Here is a 22823-nt window from a genome sequence, read left to right as displayed (position 1 = left end):
GGAAATGGCAGACTGGTAGTAGCAGAAAGATGGTTGTTTTTAAATTCAATATGAAAATGTTTCAATTAAGTTTTTTAATTTTGAAATTTAAATAAAAATTCAATTCAATTATATGGTTCCTGGATTGGTGGTGCTGACATGCATAGGTTGTGTATGTGTAGACTTGGCTGAAACTACCAGAAGAACATGTCATTGTGGCTTACTGGAGGAAGAAGTAGTAGTCTGCGTAAATCAGCAGGTTGAGACACCTTTAAAATGAATTCAAATTTGGACAGCCAGGTGACCCAGGCCTGGCTGGCTGGAGGGAAGGAGGTTGCAATAGCAACCTTCAAAATGTCACAGTAGTTTACTGGTAGAACTTGTAATAGCCTGCATACAGCAGCAGATTGAAAAACCTTTAAAATCAATTCAAATTTGGCCAGCCAGGTGACCCAGGCCTTGCTGGAGGGAGGGAGTGACATGCTGCAGGTTGCAATAGCAACCTTCAGCATGTCACAGTGGTTTGTCACCAGAATTTTGTTTTGTTTTGTTTGTCACCAGTAGGGATGAAAGAATCGAATCTGACAAATCCAAATTTGTTACGAATTTCAGGAAAGAATTTGATTCGTGATGAATGCGAATATCGCCAGGATTCCATTGAGCAAATCGCTTAATTAAACTCCATTTAGTGTGGTCCAGGCTCCAGGGCATCTAAAATGGCAGATTCACACATGCAGCATGTAGCCTATCAGCAGCTAATCACCCCTGTGATGTCACAGCCCTATGTAATCAGCAGCCATCTTGCGGACAGCCACTTCAGCCTTTTATTGCAGAGAGAGAGAGAGAGGGACAGACAGCGCTGTGTGTTGCACAGAAAAGCATTTTTCCAGCAGTGATTATCCTCCCAGTAACATCAGCATTCCGTTGCAGAGAGAGAGGGACAGAGAGCAGTGTGTGTTGCACAGAAAAGCGTTTTTACAGCAGTGATTTACCTCCCAGTCACATCAGCGTTCTATTACAGAGAGGGACAGAGAGCAGTGTGTTGCACAGAAAAGCTTTTTTACAGCAGCGATTCAACTCAAGCCCAAATCCAGCCTAGAAGCACAGATAGGGAAGGGAGTGAGATTGAGAGAGAAAGTGCAATTTTGGGTGTAGTAGTACACAGTGACTGTGTGCTGCAGCACTGTTGTTTACAACAACTGAAAAGCTAATGGTAGCCAGCCATTTAGGGTGAGCAGAGCACTAAAAGCATATTGTCCACTATTAAATGTAACCTGTGCATACATCTAAGTGGTGTACAATTTTGTTCCTGTTAAAGTCTTAAGGGGCTAGATACTGTGAAAGGCCAGCCAAAAGTACACACCTGCTGGTGTAGACAAATACTGTTTTAAGTGTACTGGAGAGCATTGTCCTTCCCTCATAAGTGCATACCCCATACGTACATCTAAGTGGTGTACTATTTTGTTCCTGATAAAGTCTTAAGGGACTAGATACTGTTAAAGGCCAGCCAAAAGTACACACCTGCTGGTGTTGTAAACAAATACTGTTTTAAGCGTACTGGAGCGCATTGTCCTCCCCTCATAAGTGCATACCATATACGTACATCTAAGTGGTGTACCATTTTGTTCCTGTTAAAGTCTTAAGGGCCTAGATACTTAGAAATGCCAGCCAAAAGTACACACCTGCTAATGTTGTAGACAAATACTGTTTTAAGCGTAGTGGAGCGTATTTTTCTCCCTTCATAAACGCTCTAAGTATGTCAGGCAGAGAAGTGCCAGGAGGTGCACAGAGGACTGGCAGAGGCCTAAATTCATCAGGCAGAGGTTGCAGCAGACTAGGGGCGAGTGGCAGCAGGAGTCACAGTGAGAGGCTTGAGCTCCCGGTATCAGCTAGCGATCGTATCACGACCAGCAACCTATCTGAGGTCATCGATCGGTTAACACAGTCATCCACTTCATCACAAGTAACATCTGACACCACTAGTCAACAGTTGGTGGGTTCCTCAAACACAACCCTCAGTTGGCATGGCCCGGGAGCAGTCCCTGTCCTTCCATTGCCTTTGTCCTATGATGTTCCCTCCCCCACAGAAGTATCTTATGCTGTGGGTTCAGCTACACTATTTAGTGAGGACTATCTACTAGAGGACAGTCAGCAGCTACTGCCCAGCCAAGAAGTGGAGGAGACATCCATCGCTTCCTCCGCTAGGCGGGCAAGTAGGGAGGCGGTATTGCGAGCATTCAGGCTCCTAAAGCAGACACTTTCTAGGAATCTGAGAAAGACATCAGTGACGTGCAGACACAACTCGATGATGAAGAAGCCGAACGCACTTGGGAGCTGGGTGTAGAAAGGGCTTCATCATCATCAGGAGAAGAGGGTTGCAGGTTTCCCATGAGGCAGCAGCTGAGCCAGCAAGGTGGCAGCATGGTTGGCAGTCAGCATGGTAGCAGAAGTTGAAAGTCAGGAGCCATTCATGCCCGGTGGCCCACCACCTGTTTCGCGGCAGCCTGCCTTCACGGGAGGTAGTGGAACAGGGGTTCCTGGAGTCGGAGGCAATAGCAGAGGCGTAGCGTGGGGAGTGCAGGGGGGCCGGCCGCATCGGGCGCAACATCTGGGGGGGCGCGCCCGCACTCGCAGCTCTCTGCCCCTGCCTGGCTCACTCACTCTCTCTGCAGTGCTGGCTGTGTGAATCCAATCCGATCCGATCTGGCTGTGTGAATCCTGTCGAGGCAGATCCAAGGGGGGGGCAACGGGGCAATTATCCCCCCCCCCCCTGAGATTGTTGCCCCTCTTCCTGAACTATCGCATGGTGGAGCAGGAGCTGTTGGCTGTCCCGGTCCACCACCCCTTTCTCACGCCCGTCACCTTGCTATCACACGCCGCGGCTGCTCCATTCCTGCAGTCAGTGAGAGCCAATCATGGCATCACATCATCGCGCCGGCGCCCGGAGATCACGTCCCCGCGGCTGTCACTGACTGCAGGAATGGAGCAGGCGCAGCGTCTGAGAAAGGTGACGGGCGTGAGAAAGGGGAGGGGGGAGCAAATTATAAGTGAGAGGGGCAAATGATGAGTAAGGGGCACATGTTAGGGGGGCATTATATGTGGGGGCACATGACAGGACCCCCCCCCCCCGTCATGTGCCCCTCATATATAATACCCCATGTCATGTGCCCCTCACATATAATACCCCCCCCTGACATGTGCCCTTCCCATATAATGCCCCCTGTCCTGCCCCCTCAGGGGGCATTATATGTGAGGGGTACATGTCAGGGGGGCATTATATGTGAGGGGCACAGGACATGGGGCATTATATGTGAGGGGCACAGGACAGGGGACATTATAAGTCAGGGTCACATGTCAGGGGGGCATTATATGTTGGGCCACATAACAGGGGGGCATTATATGTGAGTGGCACATGTCAGGGGGTAATATATGTGGGGGCACATGACAGGGGCCCCCTGTCATGTGCCCATATAATGCACATATAATGCCCCCCTGACATTTGCCGCTTACTTATAATACCCAAAGTCATGTGGATGGGATCATCTCCAGGGTATGGTTCCATTTTAATGTTTAGTTTTTGTTCTTGATATTTTTTGTCGTTTACGATGGTTGTGAGACGACATATAATAGCATGGCCCATGCTAGGCTACTACATTTGTAGATTTGTATTCATAGACCTGCTGAAAATGTGGAGAATGTGTAATGCATGTTCGCACTCAATAAAGTGTTTGAAAATAAACTTGCATTTTACTTTAATTACATCAGTATTTTCATAACAAACAATACATGTGCTTAGGGGGTAAGGGTTTCTTTAACTAATCTAGTGGAAGAGACTCGAGTGCTAAAATCCACGGGTTAGGGGGCGCAAATTACTTGCCTTGCCCCGGGTGCTGACAACCCACGCTACGCCACTGGGCAATAGCAGTCAATCAGTGCGGACTGTTGGGGGGAAAATCAGCTACTCGGCGGTGTGGCAATTTTTCATCAAACATCTGGAGCATGTTAACCTGGCCACATGCAAGATGTGTCGGCAGAAGGTGAAGCGTGGTCAGGGTCCCAATGTTGGAACCATTAAGCGGCTTGGGAGAACCGTGGCTCCGATGTGTTGGTCCAGTCTGCAACATCACCCAGGGGCACGGCGCTCCCTGTTTCAGCCAGCCAAAGCTCCAAAACCTAAGCCGAAGGGATCTGTGTGTCATTCCCATCTTCTGTCGCTCCAGAAGCTCCTGCTCCTCCTACTTCTAGTCAGTCATTCCGCCAGCAATCCATCGGTGAAGCCATGTCCAAGGGACAACAGCATGCACCCACTGATCCAACGTGGCAGAAGCTGAATGTGCTCTTGTCCAAGTTGCTGGTGCTGCAGTCCCTCCCTTTTCAAGTGGTGGACTCTGCCTCTTTCAGAGAACTGATGGCTTGTGCCGAGCCGAGTTGGAGAGTCCCAAGCTGTCATATCTTTGCAATGAGAAGAAGGCAGTACCAGCCCTGCACAATTTTGTGGAAGAGAAGGTGGGCCAGTCCTTGAGCCTGTCGGTGTGTACCAAAGTTCACAGCAACGCTGACATTTGGAGCTGTAACTATGGTCAGGGACAATACACGTCCTTTACGGCGCCATTGGTGAATGTGGTTCCTGCACAGCCACAACAGCAACTTGGACAGGTCACATCACTCTCCACCTCTGCATCCTGCCCCGTGTTCTGAGCCTCCACTGCATGCACATCAGCCACTCCAAAGCACACCCTCCTTGAGCTTAAGCATCAGAACGGCATCCCCCAAATAGTCTGATTTGCGAAGTTTCCACACGTTGGAATTCCACCCTTTATATGTTGGACCGATACGAACAGAGAAAAGCCATCACCGATTTTTGATGATCCAAGTGGATAGGGGGACTCCCCTGTGTAACTTCAAAGTCAACCAGTGGCAGCTCATACATGACACCTGCCATTTGTTCAGGCTCCTTTGAGGAAGCTACATTATTATTTGGTCGCCAGGATTATGGGATGAACAACGTCATTCCACTGCTTTATCTACTACAACATGTGTTTGAAACAATGGCGGGTCAGGGCACTGGAGACATGGCGCCTATATATCAGGGCCACATGAGCCCTGTGGGGGCTGAACTGGAGGAGGAGGGGGAGGGGCACAGTGGAGCACAGTTTAGGTTTCGCGAGATGGGCGGTTTTTATAGTCATCTAACAGAAGAGGAGGAGCAGGAGCAGCTAGTGGAGCTAGAGGGTTATGAGGAAGGCGAGACAGAGGACCCAGACACACCGAGACAGCATGCAGTGGAGATGGAGGCAGGGATTCCCTCCGAGTCACTTGCACAAAGGGCACCATGCATGCTCACTTGCCTGCGTAGTGACAGCTGAATTGTCAACATTCGGCAGCCGGATGACTTCTGTCTCTCCACCTTATTGGACCCTTCTGGGCTGGACTTCTGGGCAGCCAAACTTGATTTGTGGCCAACTAACAGAGTTTGCCCAGGAAAAGCTGTCCTGCCCAGCCAGTAGTGTGACATCAGAGCTGGTGTTTAGTGCAACGGAGGCCATAGTAACCCCAAGGAGAACTCGTCTGTCCACAAAAAATGTGGAGAGACTGACCTTTGTGAAGATGAATCAGGCATGGATCAGCCAGGATTTCTTCCCACCAATGCCTGATGCATCAGAGTAGATTGACCATGGTGCCACACCAACACTTCACAAATATGGATAGTGCCAAACATATTTAAGGAGCTGCTCCCCAGTTACAGACATTCCTCCTCATCAGACCACAAGTAAGTATTGATGATATGTATTATGGAAAATGTAACTTTTAATAATATTCTTAGGATAAAATATATGAACCCAAAACTTTTTTTGAAATCAAATCAAAGGAAAGGTGTGCAAAAAACACCACAAGCCACCTACACCACCAAGTATTGATGTGATGCAAAGACCTCTAAAAGGTGGAAGGAAGCAAGGTCCATTGTCACTGGTGGGGGTAAAAACTTCCCCTGTAAGGCCCTACTTTCACATTATTAATTCCCTTCTTGGCAATTGTTACTTGTCCTAAAAATGGCGGCCCCACACAGGAACCTCTCCCTATTTCCCCCTACAAACACTGCCATTTCCCAGGGTTTTTAGGTTGAAATAAAGAGAGTTTCCTGTGTGGGGCTGCCCTTTTTAGGATGAGTAACACTTGCCAAGAAGAGAATTAATAGGGCGAGAGTAAGGACTTACAGGGGAATTTTTTACCCCCACCTGCTACAATGGACAATATGTCCATCTTAAAAAGGGCAGCCCCACACAGGAACCAATCCCTATTTCCACCTAAAATCCCTGGGAAATTACAGTGTTTGCAGGTGGAAATAGGGAGAGGTTCCAGAGTGGGGCTGCCCTTTTTAGGGCGAGTAACACTTGCCAAGAAGGGAATTAACAATGTGAGAGTAGGGACTTACAGGGGAAGTGTTTACCCCCACCGGTTACAATGGATCATACATTGTTCCCTTCCACCTTTTAGAGGTCTTTATATCACATCAATACATAGTGTTGTAGGTGGCACATGGTGATTTTTGCACTCTTTTCCTTTTGTTTGATTTAAAAAAATAATAATTTGGGTCCATATATTTTATCCTAAGCATATTATTAAAAGTTAAGCTTTACGTAATGCATATTTTCAATTCTTGTGCACTCTAAAACTTATACAAAAGAGACCGTTTTCTTCTGCCTACCTGCCTCAGCTACTATTCTGATCCTGCCACCCGCCTGATACCACACATCTGATGCCAAGTTCTCCTTTTTTCACTCACCTTCGTCACCAGGTGCTGGTATTGCCACCCACCGCACCACTCTGTCACCAGGTCACTTTCAGGACTCCTGATGATGCTGCTGCAACCTCCAGGCTGTCTCATTCTGCCCCCATATGTTCTCCTCATGCTGATGCCACCTCCAGGCTTTGTCATTCAGCCACTATATGTTCTCCTCATGCTGCCACAAACTCCAGGCTGTGTCATTCAGCCTCTATATGTTGCCGCCAACTCCAGGCTGTGTCATTCAGCCACTATGTGGTCTCCTCGTGCTGCTGCCAACTCCAGACTTTGTCATTCAGCCACTATATGGTCCCCTCATGCTACCGCCACCTCCACGCTGTGTCATTCAGGCACTATATGGTCTCCTCATGATGCCGCCACTTCCACGCTGTGTCATTCAGCCACTATATGGTCTTCTCATGCTTTTGCCACCTCCAGGCTATGTCATTCAGCCACTATATGTTCTCCTCATGCTGCCACAAACTCTAGGCTGTGTCAATCAGCCACTATATGCTGCTGCCAACTCCAGGCTGTGTCATTCAGCCACTATATCGTCTCCTCATGCTGCGGCCACCTCCACGCTGTGTCATTCATCCCCTATATGGTATCCTCATGCTTCCGCCACCTCCAGACTTTGTCACTCAACCACTATGTGTTCTCTTCATGCTGCTGTACACTCTAAGTTGTGTCATTCAGACACTATATGCTGCCGCCAACTCCAGGCTGTGTCATTCAGCCACTATGTGGTCTCCTCATGCTGCCGCCAACTCCATTCTGTGTCATTCAGCCACTATATATCCTCCTCATGCTGCTGCCACCTCCATGCTGTGTCATTCAGCCACTATAGGGTCTCCTCATGCTTCTGCCACCTCCAGGCTTTGTCATTTAGCCACTATATGCTTCTACCAACTCCAGGCTGTGTCATTCAGCCACTTTGTGGTCTCCTCATGCTGCCGCCAACTCCACACTGTGTCTTTCAGGCACTGTATGGTCTCCTCATGCTGCCACCACCTCAATGCTGTGTCTTTCAGGCACTATATGGTCTCCTCATACTGATGCCACCTCCAGGCTCTGTCATTGTGCCGCTTTGCGGCAGTGATTCTAATAGCGACTCCTCTAATCTGCATGTCATACTGAATAACAGTATTATTTCACTAACCCAGCACATACCCTATGCATGTTACAGCAAGGCAAAGTGTTCTAAACTCCAATTAAAGCTCTCTGTAGGCCAGAAAGCGATTTGCCGTGAATAAATTTGGACCAAAACAAGTTGTTGTTTTTTCAAAAATTCTCTCATCTCTAGTCACCAGCATGTCACCAGAATTTTGACCCAGCCAGCCAGGTGGTCCAGGCCTGGCTGGAAGTAGCATGTTTGTCAAAAATCTATTTTAATTTGGCCAGCAGCCCCTTCTGGCCTCAGGGTGTTTGCAAAAGCAAACTAAATAAATTAGAATTTTGCCCAGCCAACCAGGCAGCCCAGACCTGGCTGGGGAATCACACAGAGACCACACCAATTGCTGTGTCCTATTGGCCTTTGTACTGATTGACACAGTAAGCAGCAAATCACATGATAGACCTGGGTTATCCTGTGATCTGCTGATGTCCCTACCTCATCTCACCGCCCCTTGCCCGCCCTGCTTTAATTTTTTTGTGCTATTCACTGGCTCACCCGGTAAAAGCTTGAGTGTTCGCCGAGCCAGAAAAATCCTAAAGATCAGGTGGAATCCGGGTTTGCCAGATTCGGCTCACTCATCTCTAATCTCAGATAATATTATTGGCCATGAAATCATCAAGAGTCCATAAGTAGAGACATTCTGGAAAGACACAGATGTGTCCTTCATGTACACATTACACAGATAAGATTGTGATATCACAGGCTTCCATGGCAATAACTCAATAAATTTTTTATATAAATACTTCCACATTTATAGATACAACATTCAGACAAAGTTTTGGGAATAGGAAATGCCTATGTCTTCTCCGTGACACTTAAAGGGGTAGTCTGACACACAAAAAAAAAAATGTTGCAGAAACATATAGCATTGCTTACTTGACTGCTTCAGTTCTAAAATCACCAAAACTCTATTTGTTATATATATATATATATATATATATATATATATGTGTGTGTGTGTGTGTGTGTTTGTGCGTGTGCGTGTGTATTACAGGGAGATAGTGTTATAGGCTGTAGGAGCTGGTCAGAGGTAATGACATCACATAAACATGCTGATGCCAGTAAATTACTCTATATATGTAAATTAAATATCTTCGTGTAATTGTTTTTTTTCTAATACCGGAATACCCCTTAATGCAAGTTTAGTCTGCCATCACAATAGACAAATTCCTATAATTGCATAACTTTTAGTATAGAATGCAAGGGTAATTGCAACTTTTTTCACTAAAGGGAATAAATATAGTTGCTGACTACAGTTTTTCCATATTTTGCTTAAAGATTTTAGTTGCTGGGAATTTATCAACAGGTTTAGAGCCTTTTTAGGTGTACAAAATTGCAGAAATGTCTCTGTTGTGTAAAATGTGTGCAACTTTGTAGAAAGGAATTAGCCAGGGACCTGGAGACAACACCACACTGAAACTAAAAGAACTACACAACTTCCTGTTGAGGGTGAATCGCACAAAAACATGTTGACGCCAGTAAATATGTAATTGCAGTATACAAGTTAGTTACATGTCTTGAGGTAAGTATTTCATTTTTTGATACCGGAATACCTCTTTAACCACTTAAAGCAGTACTCCGGCCCTAATTCATCACCGATGGGGACCCCCGCAATCTGTCATTCAGAACCAACCTTTGCGAGCTCTCCGCAGCGCCGGAGGCTCCGAGTTCGCAGGATGACGACCACGGGGCTGGAGTACTGTGACATCGCGACTCCACCCCCATGTGATGTCATGCCTCGCCCCCTCAAGGCAAGTCTATGGGAGGGGGCGTGGTGGAGGGGGCATGACGGCCGTGGGTGCTGAATGACAGATTCAGGGGTCCCCAGCAAAGGGACCAGACATCTTATCCCCTATCCTTTGGATAGGGGATAAGATGTATTAGGGCCGGAGAACTACTTTAAGGACCAGGCCAATTTTCTATTTTGTGTTTTCATTTTTTTTCCTCTCCTTTTAAATTCCATAACTGTTTTATTTTTCCACCTACAGACCCACATGAGGGCTTGTTTTTTGTGTACTTTATAATGACACCTTTCATTTTACCATAAAATGTACCACAAAACCCCAAAAAATATTATTTGTGAGGGAAAATCTACAAGAAAACGGCAATTTTGCTACTTTTGGGGGGGTTTGATTTTTACCAAAATTTGTGCAACTTTTTGCTAAAGTGATTTGGCAGCAGATGCTAATTTATTTCAAAAAGTTACAAGTTTGTTACAAAGCCCTCAGTTTGTCACAAACCTACCCCAGACCTGGCTTAAATAACTGGCTGTGGAGAGCATTTAGAAAAAAAAAAGTTGCACACTTCTTGTGCAATGGGGTAAAAAGTCACAGAAATGTCACAAATGGAGAATCATACAAAGTTGTGTTCTGAAGTGATTTGTTGTTTTTTGCTTACTTGCGCCAAAATGTATTAACCCCCACACAATATTATATGTATGTTGCACATAAACAAAATCTAAGCAAAAATAGATGACTTCAAAACACACTTATTCTAAAGACATACAATGATAAATTTCCCTCATTATGTATATATATATATATATATATATATATATATATATAGTTTATGAGCAACAATATAAAAGCAGGACATTATTTTTCTTTAACTGGCTGCTACCACAACAAGTGTGCATTACGCACCACCTATATTATGCTGTATGACAAGAGTTTCCAGAATGTTGACAGAGCTCTGGTGTTATTTTGATTCCCACTCAGAATGTCTGTACAATGTGTCCAGTGCTGGTTGCCACATATGCCATATATAGTTTAGTCGGATTGTCTAGATCCTCTTGTACATAAGTGGTAGAGGGTTTCCTGCTATGCAGGCCAGCAAGAACATACGTACTATCTTGGAGAGGGGGGTTCAGGCCCAGTTGGTCCTATTCCATTTTCTATTGGTAAAAGCTATACATAATTCCTCTATTCAGTTATCTGCATTGACAACCAATTAATATATGGGGGGAATTGATCAATGGACCAGGGAAAGCAAAGAGAAATAAAAACCCGACCTTTCTGTCCTGGGAGGCCAAATCAGATGTCATAATAGGGGCCCATTTAAATCATTGTTATGGGTCTCCCTCTCTTTTACTAACCAACACTGGACTTGTTAGATGGAAGTTCTCTACCCAAATCAAAAGAATACCAGGTTAACGTCCCGGCTAGTCTGACATTGAGTTTGTGCGTCCCTGTGTTTTTCCTGTTTACTGATTTTAAAATTCATTATATCTTAACACAATGTAAATAGTTGAATACTAATTATTCTGGAGATCAATAGAGACTAAGTAATATTACTCATCAAACACCTTAAGCATATTTAAGTTTTAACCTTCAACCTTTTGAAGATTCTTCCAGTGAAAAGGTGACAAAAACATGAAATTCAAACCACATATTATAATTGCTATAAAAGTAGGATTTTAGAATTTGAAAAGGCAAATTTAATTTTCTCAGTTGGACAAACATATTATCCGACCTTATTACATAAAGATAATTTGAATCCATGAACATATTCAACCTCTTTCAAAACTTCTCCAGACTTTGAGGATTAATGGGTTTTGTGGAGACATACGTATTTCTGTATGAATAAAGTTGCAGAATTCATAAATTAAGTCATCAGAAAAGTATTGCTACAAACGGACATTATATTCCTTGCATTCATCACTTGAATTTTAAAGGGGTACTCTGATGCTTACACATCTTATCCCCTATCCAAAGGATAGGGGATAAGATGCCTGATCGCGGGAGTCCCGCAGCTGGGGACGCCCGTGATCATGCACGCGGCACCCCGTTTGTAATCAGTCCCCGGAGCGTGTTCGCTCCGGAACTGATTATGGTCGATCGCAGGGCCGGTGGCATGTGACATCACGCCCCCGCCCCTGTGTGACGTCACGCTCCTCCCCTCAATGCAAGCCGACGGGAGGGGGAGTGACAGCTATCACACACCCTCCCGTAGGCTTGCATTGAGGGGCGGAGCGTGACGTCACACAGGGGCGGAGGCGTGACGTCACACGCCACCGGCCCTGCGGTTGACCATAATCATAACACGCTCTGGGGACTGATTACAAACTGGGTGCCGCGTACAAGATCACGGGGGTCCCCAGCGGCGGGACTCCCGCGATCAGGCATCTTATCCCCTATCCTTTGGATAGGGCATAAGATGTGTAAGCACCAGAGTACCCCTTTAACAAAAAGCATGCCTCAAGATATACCTCATCCAGTGTTACAGGGAAAATTTGTTAGGTTACTAGTGATAAATGCATTGTTTGACAACAACACTCTAGAGCAATTTACTTTTAAGTATCTATTTTATTTAACAAAATGAAAATATCATTAACAATAATTTAAGAGTTCTAGTTCTATACTTTATGGGGGGTATTTATCAATTTTGCCTCTTGAAAGTTTCTATTTACCCTTTTTTTTTTAGTTTGGTTTTCGTGGACATGCACGAAATTTATAATTTGGTGCAAGTTGTTAGTAATTTTGGCTCAAATGTTGAAATCAGCTGTTCACAGCGCCTTTTACACAGAACTTACCACCACAGAGGACGTGTATTTTACCCTATAGAGCAGCCATTTCGGAGTCCCTCCTGCAGTATATCAGCAAGCGACATGAGTTATTTTCTTTTGTGGGGTTTATAGTCACCATGTTTTCAACTTGAGTAGTTTTTTTTTTGTTTGTTACTTTAGTGCTTAACTTTCCTGAACCTGTGTGGCCATGTCCAATGCTGGCTCAACGGAGGGTGAAGGTCCCTCAGAGACAACTATGTCGCAGGATAGTATTGCGCTGCCCCGGAGGCGTCGCTTCTTTTACAAAAAAAAATGTTGAATGTATTTTGAGGCCTTTACATTTTCTGACATTGCTATGTGTGTTTTCCATGTGCAAAATTTCTTGGCGGTGAATTGCGCCCAAAAAAACCTAAAGGCGTAGAATTGCGCCAAAGATCAATTGGCGCAAATGATGAATTACTGACTAAAGTTAAAATCACACACAGGACTGTGGGATTTTGAGAAAGTTGTAAAAATGACAGTGGAGAAAATGCACCAAACTTTGGCGCAAAAAGACACTGCGCCAAAGTATTGCACCAAAATTACATTACAAAAAACACATAAATCCTTTGATAAATACCCCCCTATATGCCTGAAAAATATATAAACTTTCTTGATTATGTTTTCTGAGCAGATTTTTGTTACCTTTATAATTGCAGGAATAATTCATTTATATGTAGGAATAGTTCATGTGTAGCTTACATTCTCATTTCCTATTTCAAACACACATAGACACATAAAAAACATCTTATATTACATAAAAACAAGGTGACCTAGCAAAATGTTTGGAGATTAGGACCCAAAGCTATAGAAACATAGGAGCCTGAAAACGGAAGAAAATCACAGTCCTAGTCTGCCCATATATTATTTTGTAAACAATTGCTAGCCACAGTGGCACATTGCTGAACAGTGCGGTAAACCTTATAAGTAATTATGAGTTAAAAGAAACAACTCCAAGGTTCAAGACTTTTTGTAGTTTCTCCCTGTTTAGCTATAAGATGTTGTGGATCCCTGGTAGGACCTGTCTATGCCCTCTATGGCCATCCTACTGCTTTAAATGAGAATTTTGTAATGCTTAATTTTTCCTGTAGTGTAGCTACAAGAACTCTTGTCTCAGGTACTCGGACACATTACAGCTATTTACCGTAGAACACTTTGTGATTTGCTTATCTTGGGAGGGATGTATTGTACGAAAATCCAAAGCAGACAATCCTCTTAACATTGGGCAAATTGGGAGGGATTTATCAAAACCTTTACAGAGGAAAAGTATACCAGTTGCCCATAGCAACCAATCTGATTGCTTCATTTATTTATAATGAGACCTCCGAAAAATAAAAGAAGCCATCTGATTGGTTACTATGGGCAACTGGTCAACTTTTCCTCTGCACATGTTTTCAAAAATGTCTCCCATTGTTTTTTTTTTTGTTGTTTTTTTTTAAATGTATCTCAAAATGTAAATACCCAGATGTGCATGTATAATAGTGTCTCTCATTCTGCACATAATCCTTATTCTGCTATAGTGAGTCTTTTGCTTAAAGAGCAGTCATGTCAGTAATGGAGCTACCTCTTGTATGAAATTATAAGTGTGTTTGATGCCTACTGTAGCTAAGATAAGTACTGCACAAAGTTAAATAAAATCTGTTAGCAGCATTACCTACACTAACCTGCTGGTACTGACTGCTAGTGCGGGTGATGCTGATCAAAATGGTGTTTACCTTCTCTTTCAGGTGTCACCATTCCCAAGATATTCTTCAATGATTCAAAATTCCAATGTAAATGAGGCTCTTGCTGCACTGAATAATGCTATGCTATTACATAGAATAGCTCAGTGTAATCTACGCTCTGCAAGAAGAGTCTGCCTGTGGCCTTCCATTGGCTGACCATTCAAGCCCCCACCATGTGCCATCTTGTGGAAAATGGGGAGACCCCCTTACATATTTCGAGGGCAGACAATCCCAATGAAATTGGCGGGTTTAGATGACTATAATGTATAGTGCTAGCTTTAACCCCTTCCTGACCCCCCGAATTCCAATTTTTAGCTCAGCATTCTATGACCTCACCTTCTAAGACCAACAAAAAAAAAAAAGTTTTTTTTTTCTGAAAGAGTCCTGACCTTTCTTTGCAGGACAAGATGTTCTTTATTACAGCACCCATTATGTTACTATATAATGTAAAACTAAGCCGTAAAACATTATTTACAGGGCAAAGTAAAAAAAAACAAATCCAATCGTGCAATTTTGTGGGGCAGTAATTTTTTCTGTACAAAAAGTCCAACAGCTCAGCTCACCACAACTGCAATTTGTAAGAGCCCCTCCTCGGTGCATACAAAGCTGGAGCACAGCACCAAAGGATCCAAATTCACAGAAGAACTGGCTCCAGAGGTAGTAGTCCCAAAATTACTTTATTTCTTTTCCATCAGCATCCAAAGTCATTATAACAAGTAATAAAAGCAAGACTAATGTGTTTTGGATGCCATGTCCTTAATCATAGACCTATGATTAAGGACATGGAGTCTGAAATGTGTAAGTCTTGCTTATATTACTTGTTATATGACTTTGTATGCTGATGAAAAGAAATAAAGTAATTTTGGGACTACTACCTCTGGAGCCGAATCTTCTGTGAATTTGAACCGAGTACATTACACGGTTAATCAGAGTATAAGAAATAAGAAATGAGAAATTAATTTTATGGGTCAGTATGATTCCAATAATACCAAATGTGGATCATTTTTATTTTATTATAATTAAACAAAACCTTTTTTTTAAAACAAATCTGGGCATCACCAAGTTCTATCCCCTTTATTTTTCCATCTATGAAGTTGTGTGAGGGCTCATATTTTGCACCGTGATTTGTAGTTTCTTTTCGGCACAGCCATTTTATTTGCATTGATGCTGCTGATCAGGCAGGATCAGAAATGTGATAATTTAATACTTTTGACAAATCCACACACAGTGCACAGTGATACCAATGGTGTTCATATTTTTATATTTAATTATGTTTTTTTGGGGGGAAAATACTCTATTTATATTTTAAAAACGTTTATCCTTTTACATACACACATATATATATATATAGATAGATAGATAGATATGCATTGCATTGATCTATGTTGTTGTTGCTCTGCTGTTATAGTCTGCCATAAGCAGACTGTATCAGCAGATAAATCAGCAGACACAGAAACTTAGCTTGGGCTGCCGATCACAGCGCCACCAATGATGTATCTAAAAATTGTTTAGATGCCACGATCAACATTGACCGGAGTATTTTAACGGTTTAATGATTAACATCAGAGTGATAGCAGCCCGTACCCCAAGGTATGGAACATGCCCGGCTTCCCGGCTTCATACTCCCTCATTCAAGATGAGTCGGGAGGATCCTAAACTCTGTCTCAGTCACTTAGTGCCTCTAATTTTCTTATATCCTGGTTAGGAGCTCCACCATTAGCTCCTACTGAACAAGCACATACAACACTCCATGGCATCAAACAACACTGCTGTAGCAGGGGTATATTTAGCAAACGAAAGGATAAACACTCACATTTCCTATGATTTCTTGACCATCCGGTAATTTTTTTATTTGTATTTCAAAAAATACAGAGGATTAAACGGCATACACATATTCACGGCCGAAGCCCCTCGAGAGTCAGGATCTGACACGTGGAGTTTCGGGTCCACTCCCTTACTAATGCGTGAGTAAGGGGGTGGATCCCGAAACGTTGTTCGTCAGATCCTGACTCTCTCTGATGTGTGGAGGTGCTTCGGCCATGAACATGTGTATGCCGTTTAATCGTCTGCATTTTTAGAACTACAAATAAAAAGTGTTTATCCTTGTGTTTGCTAAATATACCCCTGCTACAACAGTGTTGTTTGATGCCCTGGAATTTTATATGTGGACACTAAACTCTTATAGATCTACTACTGCAACTCGCTCTTAAAGGGGTACTCTGGTGAAAAACTATTTCTTTTTTTAAATCAACTGGTGCCAGAACAGAAAGTTAAACAGATTTTTAAATTACTTCTATTAAAAAAATCTTAATCCTTCCAGTACTTATTAGCTGCTGAATACTACAGAGGAAATTCTTTTCTTTTTGGAACACAGTGCTCTCTGCTGACATCATGAGCACAGTGCTCTCTGCTGACATCTCTGTCCATTTTGGGAACTGTCCTGTCACAGCGAGCGCTCCGGTCCCCGCCTCCGGACCAGAGCGCCCGCTTTCTCGCCCCCTCTCCTCGGGATCCCGGTGCCTCCCGCTCGGACACACTGACCGGGAGCACGGGATCCCTTGTGTCGGGGACGCGGCTGCCGTGGCGGCTGGTCCCCACTCACGCGCCGCATCCCAGTCCACCTTACCTGGCGCCTCGTTCCCTGTGCCGACACTCTCTGCTTCCCGGTGCATGCGGCCCCACTCTCTAGGGCGCGCTCGCGCCACCTTCAGTATATTTAAAGGGCCAGCGCACCATTGATTGGTGCGCTGGCTAATGACCCCTGCTCCTTCCTTATAAAAGTTGCCTGCCCCTACCTGCCCTTGCCAGATCTTTGTTCCTTGTGCCTCTGAGAAAGCGTTCCTAGTAGCCTGTATTTCCTTGCCTGTTGCCGAACCCGTTGCTACCGTCTTCTCGCCTGTGAACCCTTGCCGCCTGCCCTGACCTCTGCTATGTCCGACTACGCCTTGCCTGCTCCCTGTGTACTTCGCCATATCAGCTGCCAGAGAGGTCGAGCCGCTATTGGGGGAACGACCTGGGGGCTACCTGCCACAGCAAGTCCATCCCGCTTTGCGGCGGGCCCTGGTGAAGACCAGTAGTCCCTTAGACTCCGTTCCCCTGGTACGGCCCGTGCCATCGCCTCTCTGGTCTAGAGGATCCACTACCAGTCTTGCCGGTTCGTGACATGTCCAGAGCAGCATTTGTTTGCTTTGGGGATTTCTCCTACTCTGGACAGTTCTTAAAATGTGCAAATATAATATAGAAATTGGAGCTCAGAGTTTATGAATATTTGAATAAACGTGTATTTATTTAGGTATGTGGTATATATATAAATAATAAGTGGTAATATACTTGTGTACTGTGAATCACAGGGCCCTTGTGAATCAACAGGAACACAAAACGATGGTTAAATGATTAATATACTAACATTATGGCAAATATACTGAAATATTTAAAATATAAAAAAATTAATACATGTTAAAACACATAAAATAATCCCTGAAATAAGTGTCCACACATCTGTAAAAATAGGCAGTGATTTAGCGTTTTAAGAAGAAGCAGTGATTTCTCTGATATGACAGGTTTAACTCAGATCGCTGTTCTAAAAGTTATTTTGTATCCAGTTGAGATAAGTATCAAATGTCTTGTATCTAAAGTATAGTGGGTACTGCAGCGGTTGTCCTGATTGTGGTAAGGCAAAGTAGCAGCCTCCTCGTGGTAGATGCCGGCACGTACTGACAAAGATTTTATTGACAGATAGGTAGATCTTGTATAACGCTGTAATCTTAAGGAAAATAGATAATTGGCACTCGGATTATTATTGGTAAATGCTGGACGTGTTTCAGGTCCTCCTTAGGAACTTTCTTCAGCAGCTCAGTTGATTAAAAAAAAAGTTTTCCACCGGAGTACCCCTTTAAATATAGCAAAAGAGATCTGAGAATAAACATATGTTATCAAACAAAAAACCCAACTACTGATGTCAATGTATTTGGGGTGATAAAAGGAAATGTATCTAGAATAGTCTTTACCAGCGATTAATCATCTGAACAGGCCCCAATGAGGGAAACAGTTAACTTTATCCAGCAAACTTCTATAATCAATGTGTTTGTGCACATTGGGGGCCTTTCCTTTGTTGTTTTTGAGTTGGGAAAACATTAAAATAACAAAGCATATGTTAATAGGAATCTGCATTCATCCAGGAAAGCAAATAAAAAAATGGCAATTAACATGCACAGAATAGCCCAGAGGTGTTACTGCTGGTTTAATATCCTTTCCTTTTATTTGCCTTATAATGAAGAAATGACATTTATTGTCAAAAAAAGAAATGTATTCTACAGAGATGCAAGTAAATTATGCATTTTTTTTTTGTTTTGTAGGTTGTTGTTTTTTTTGTTTTTTTTTTTGCTAAGGGAGTGAAAGGGACTTTATGAACTGTGCAAGGATCTTTTGGCAGGATAATGTTGGATACATTTCATTTTTCAGATATATATCAGGCATGCTAGTAAATAAAACAGTTCATCCCCATCAAATGTTGATGCGCAGGAATATCATGGGAGTTGAGTTAGACATGTCTGCAGTCCTGCATATTTAGTCACCATGAACAGCATTAAAAGCAATAATACTCCAGCCGCTAAGAGCTGTTTTATTTAGGGACAATACACAAAGCAACAAAGCGTATACAATGAATACAGATATGACTTCAATAATTTATTCAAATGAAAATAATAACTTATTCATATGGTATCAGTAAAGTTGGTCAATAGGTGAGATTAAAGCAGCACATACAAAAATACCACCCTATAACCAGTCAACTATTCATGCTTCATTTGTGTTAATTCGGGGCAATCTAAATGAATTGTTAGAAACTAACACATTGCACAACATCAATCCACAAGAAATACAGATATTCCCTTTGTTAATAATGTATGTTAACCTTATTTTGTTTGTTTCTTGAAATTGTTAACCTTGTTTTTTTCTGTGTAAGGGTGCATGCACACCATGTTTTTGCTATACAGTTCGCGTATCAGGTTTTTGATGAAAAACGGATTCCTCAAAACCCGACTAAACTGTATCAAAATGTGTGTACAAATTTTAACCCATATATGGTTGAAAACCGTATACAGTTTGAAAAATGGTGTTTGGTTGCATCCGTTTTTTGAGAAAAAAACATATACGTTTTTAACTTTTCACTCCATTTTTGAATAAAGTTTCACATGTTTGATTGAAATTCCAAGAAAAAAAACTGTGGAAAGTCAAAAACCGTATGGTGAAAACCGGATGGAACCGTACGCACATACAGTTCTGTACGGTTCCCATTGACTGCCATGTAAAAAAAAAAACATATACGGTTTAATACAGATTTTCACCTGGACCAAAAAACGTGGTAGACTACAGTTTATGTACGGGTAAAAAAAACGGACAAAACCATATAAGTTGCAAAATGGACTAAAATGGATGATGCGTTTGACATACAGTTTACAATGTTAAGTCAATGCATACAGTTTTCTATACAGTTCCATCAGAGACTTTGTTACATCAATTTTTCCATCATCTTCTCTCATAGTGTTTCATTTTATATCAATTTCACTCCCTTCTGAAGAACCCCCAAAAACATCTAACATGGGGGGAATTGCGTAGAGGAAGTCTAGGTTTTTACCTTTTGTTAATATCTATATGATTTTGAGCACATTATTGCACTGTATTTTATCTATAGTCTGTAAGTGGTGATGCATCATCATTAGGGATCCTATTATTGTATAGGGTTTTTTAGGGTTATCTAGCGGACAGCAACGGTTGAAGTGGGGCTCATCCTCCACTGTCAGGTAGGGCAATTGTAGGATCTATATCCTAGGGATAGTAATTGTTGAATGGTTTATATCTTTATACCATCATTCCAACAGAATACACCCTTCAACTGTCCTAAGTCGACCAGTATGTCCTGATATCATTGGCGGAGAACTGTAAGTCAATTTCAACCATATATATTTTTGTTGTATTTATAACTATACACGGCATCTATATATTATACTTTTGTGCAGGTCATAGAATTGCCACGTATTACTCTACACATGGTCCATATATGGTTTGTGTGCTTGGTATATCTTGACCTGTTTTGGTGATATTTTTTGTATTTATCAACCCTGTGCCCTGATATACACCCTACAGACATTACTAATGGTCTCATTTGGTCGTCAATTATATTATTTTATTGTCTAAGGATCTAATAAAAGTTACATTTTAAAGGGATATTGTGCCACATATATAGTTACACGTTAAGTTTCCTTACCCTTAAATATAATTTACTCTGGTTAGCTCACAGTTCCATACGGTTTTTAACTTGAAACCGTATACGGGAACTGTATAGCAAAAACGTGGTGTGCATGCACCCTAACTTAACCTCTTAAGGACCAGGGTTTTCTCCTTTTTGCACTTTCTTATTTCCTCCTTACCTTCTAGAAATCATAGCACTTTCAATTTTCCACCTACAGACCCACATGAGGGCTTGTTTTTTGCTACACCAATTTTACTTTGTAATACCAACAATCATTTAACCAAAAAATCTCAGGCGAAACCAGAAAAAATATATATTTGTGGGGCAAAATTGGAAAGAAAAACACCAGTTTGTCATTTTTGGGGTCTTCCAATTCTATGCAGTGTACTTTTCAATAAAAATAACACCTTATCTTTATTCTGTTGGTCCATACAGTTGCAAGAATACCTAATTAATATAGGTTTTATTTTATTTTACTACTTAAAAAAAATGATAACTACATGCACCAAAATTAGTATGTTTAAAATTTTCATCTTCTGACTCCTATTACTTGTTTATTTTTTTGTATACAGGGCTAATTTTTTGCACCGTGTTCTGATATTTTTATCGGTACCATTTTTGTTTTGATGGGACTTTTTGATCACTTTTTAATAGCTTTTTAGGGTATACAAAATGACCAAAAATAAGCAATTTAGGACTTTGGAATTTTTTTACGTGTACGCCATTGACCGTGCGGTTTAATTAAAATTATATTTTTATAGTTCAGACATTTATGCAGACGGTGATACCACATATGTTTATTTTTATTATGTTTGCATATTTTTTTATATGAAATTTGGGAAAAGGGCGCTGATTTAAACTTTTAGTATGGAAGAGGTTAAAGGGGTACTCCGCCCTTAGACATCTTATCCCCTATCCAAAGGATAGGGGATAGGATGTCTGATTGCGGGGGTCCCACAGCTGGGAACCCCAGCGATCTCTCCTGCAGAACCCCCTGCCATCTGGTGCATGGAGCAAGCTTTGCTCTGTTACTGATGTTTGGCGATGCAGGGGCCGGAGGATCGTGACTTCACGGCCCTGTCCCTTATGACATCATGCCCCCTTAATGCAAGTCTATGGGAGGGGGCGTGGGAGGGAGCATTGAGGGAGCAGGGTGTGATGTCACGAGGGGGCAGGGCTGTGACATCACAATCCTCCAGCCCCTGCATTACCAGTCATCAGGCACGGAGCGAAGCTCACTCTGTGCACCAGATGACAGGGGATGCTGCAGGAGAGATCGCTGGGGTTCCCAGCAGCGGGACCCCCGTGATCAGACATCTTATCCCCTATTCTTTGGATAGAGGATAAGATGTCTAGGGATGGAGTATTAATTCACATTTATTAACTTTTTTTTTTTTACTTTTTTTACACCATTTTTTAGTCCCCATAGGGGACTATTACGTGCAATTTTCTGATTGCATACACTGTTCAATGCTATGCCATAGCATAACATTGATTAGTGTTATTGGCGCTCTGCTGCTCCAGGCATGAAGCAGCAGATCACTGATCAGATGGCAAGTAGGCAGTTAGAAACCCTCCTTCTGTCCTCTCAGCTGTTCGGGATGCCGCTATTTCACCATGGCGGTCCCGAATAGCCCAACGGAGCTGCCAGGAACGGTTTACTTTCACTTTAGATGCGGCAATCAACTTTGATTGCCGCATCTAAGGGGTTAATGGCAGGCATTATGCCAGGACCACCCCACTATGATGCGGGGTCAGCCTGTGACCCCGCATCATAGAAGCGGAGTGGGACCAGGGCGTACAGGTGTGCTCCGGTGGAAGGGGTGCTCCGGTGGAAAACTTTTTTTTTTTTTTAATCAACTGGTGCCAGAAAGTTACTTTTACTATTACAAAATCTTATGCCTTTCAGTAATTATCTGTCTGTCTGTTAGACTCTTTAAAAGGACATCAAAAATGCCATGAAAAATTGTCTGCATAAAAAGTGCCACCTGAAAGTGAATGTGTTTTATTTACTGATTAAAGCCAAATACTGAAACATGTTCCCTCTTTTTTTTTATTTGTTTCTATTTTTTTATCATAATTTTTTAATATTTTTTTTTTACCACATTATTATGGGGGGCTGTCATTTTGCCTAAACTGCATTTAGAGCAGGAACCATGGACATAGGCAACCATAGACATGTCCCATTGACATGTGTAGGAAAGATTTCTGGACATGCTCAGGGATCTTTGAAAATGTCATTTCATAGCGGAACTAGCAACATCATCTATTGCTTCTCTGTCAACTGGTGTCACCTTTCTCTGTAATGCTGTACAGATCACTTTCCAGCAGCCTTTTCATCACAGAAAGAGCCGGAAGTCAGCTTAGTT

At 42.6% G+C, this 22823-nt stretch overlaps 1 protein-coding gene across 2 annotated transcripts in view; it reads left to right on the top strand.

Annotated features, from left to right (window-relative positions):
- GRM3 (glutamate metabotropic receptor 3) overlaps positions 1–22823 on the top strand; it is a 331898-nt gene that overhangs the window by 213249 nt on the left and 95826 nt on the right. The gene's annotated exons all lie outside the window — the stretch shown is intronic.

This window comes from Hyla sarda, chromosome 4 (genome assembly GCF_029499605.1).
Source record: "Hyla sarda isolate aHylSar1 chromosome 4, aHylSar1.hap1, whole genome shotgun sequence".
NCBI lineage: Eukaryota > Metazoa > Chordata > Amphibia > Anura > Hylidae > Hyla > Hyla sarda.
Note: the sequence above shows the minus strand (reverse complement) of the source record. Positions and strands in the feature narration are given on the sequence as shown.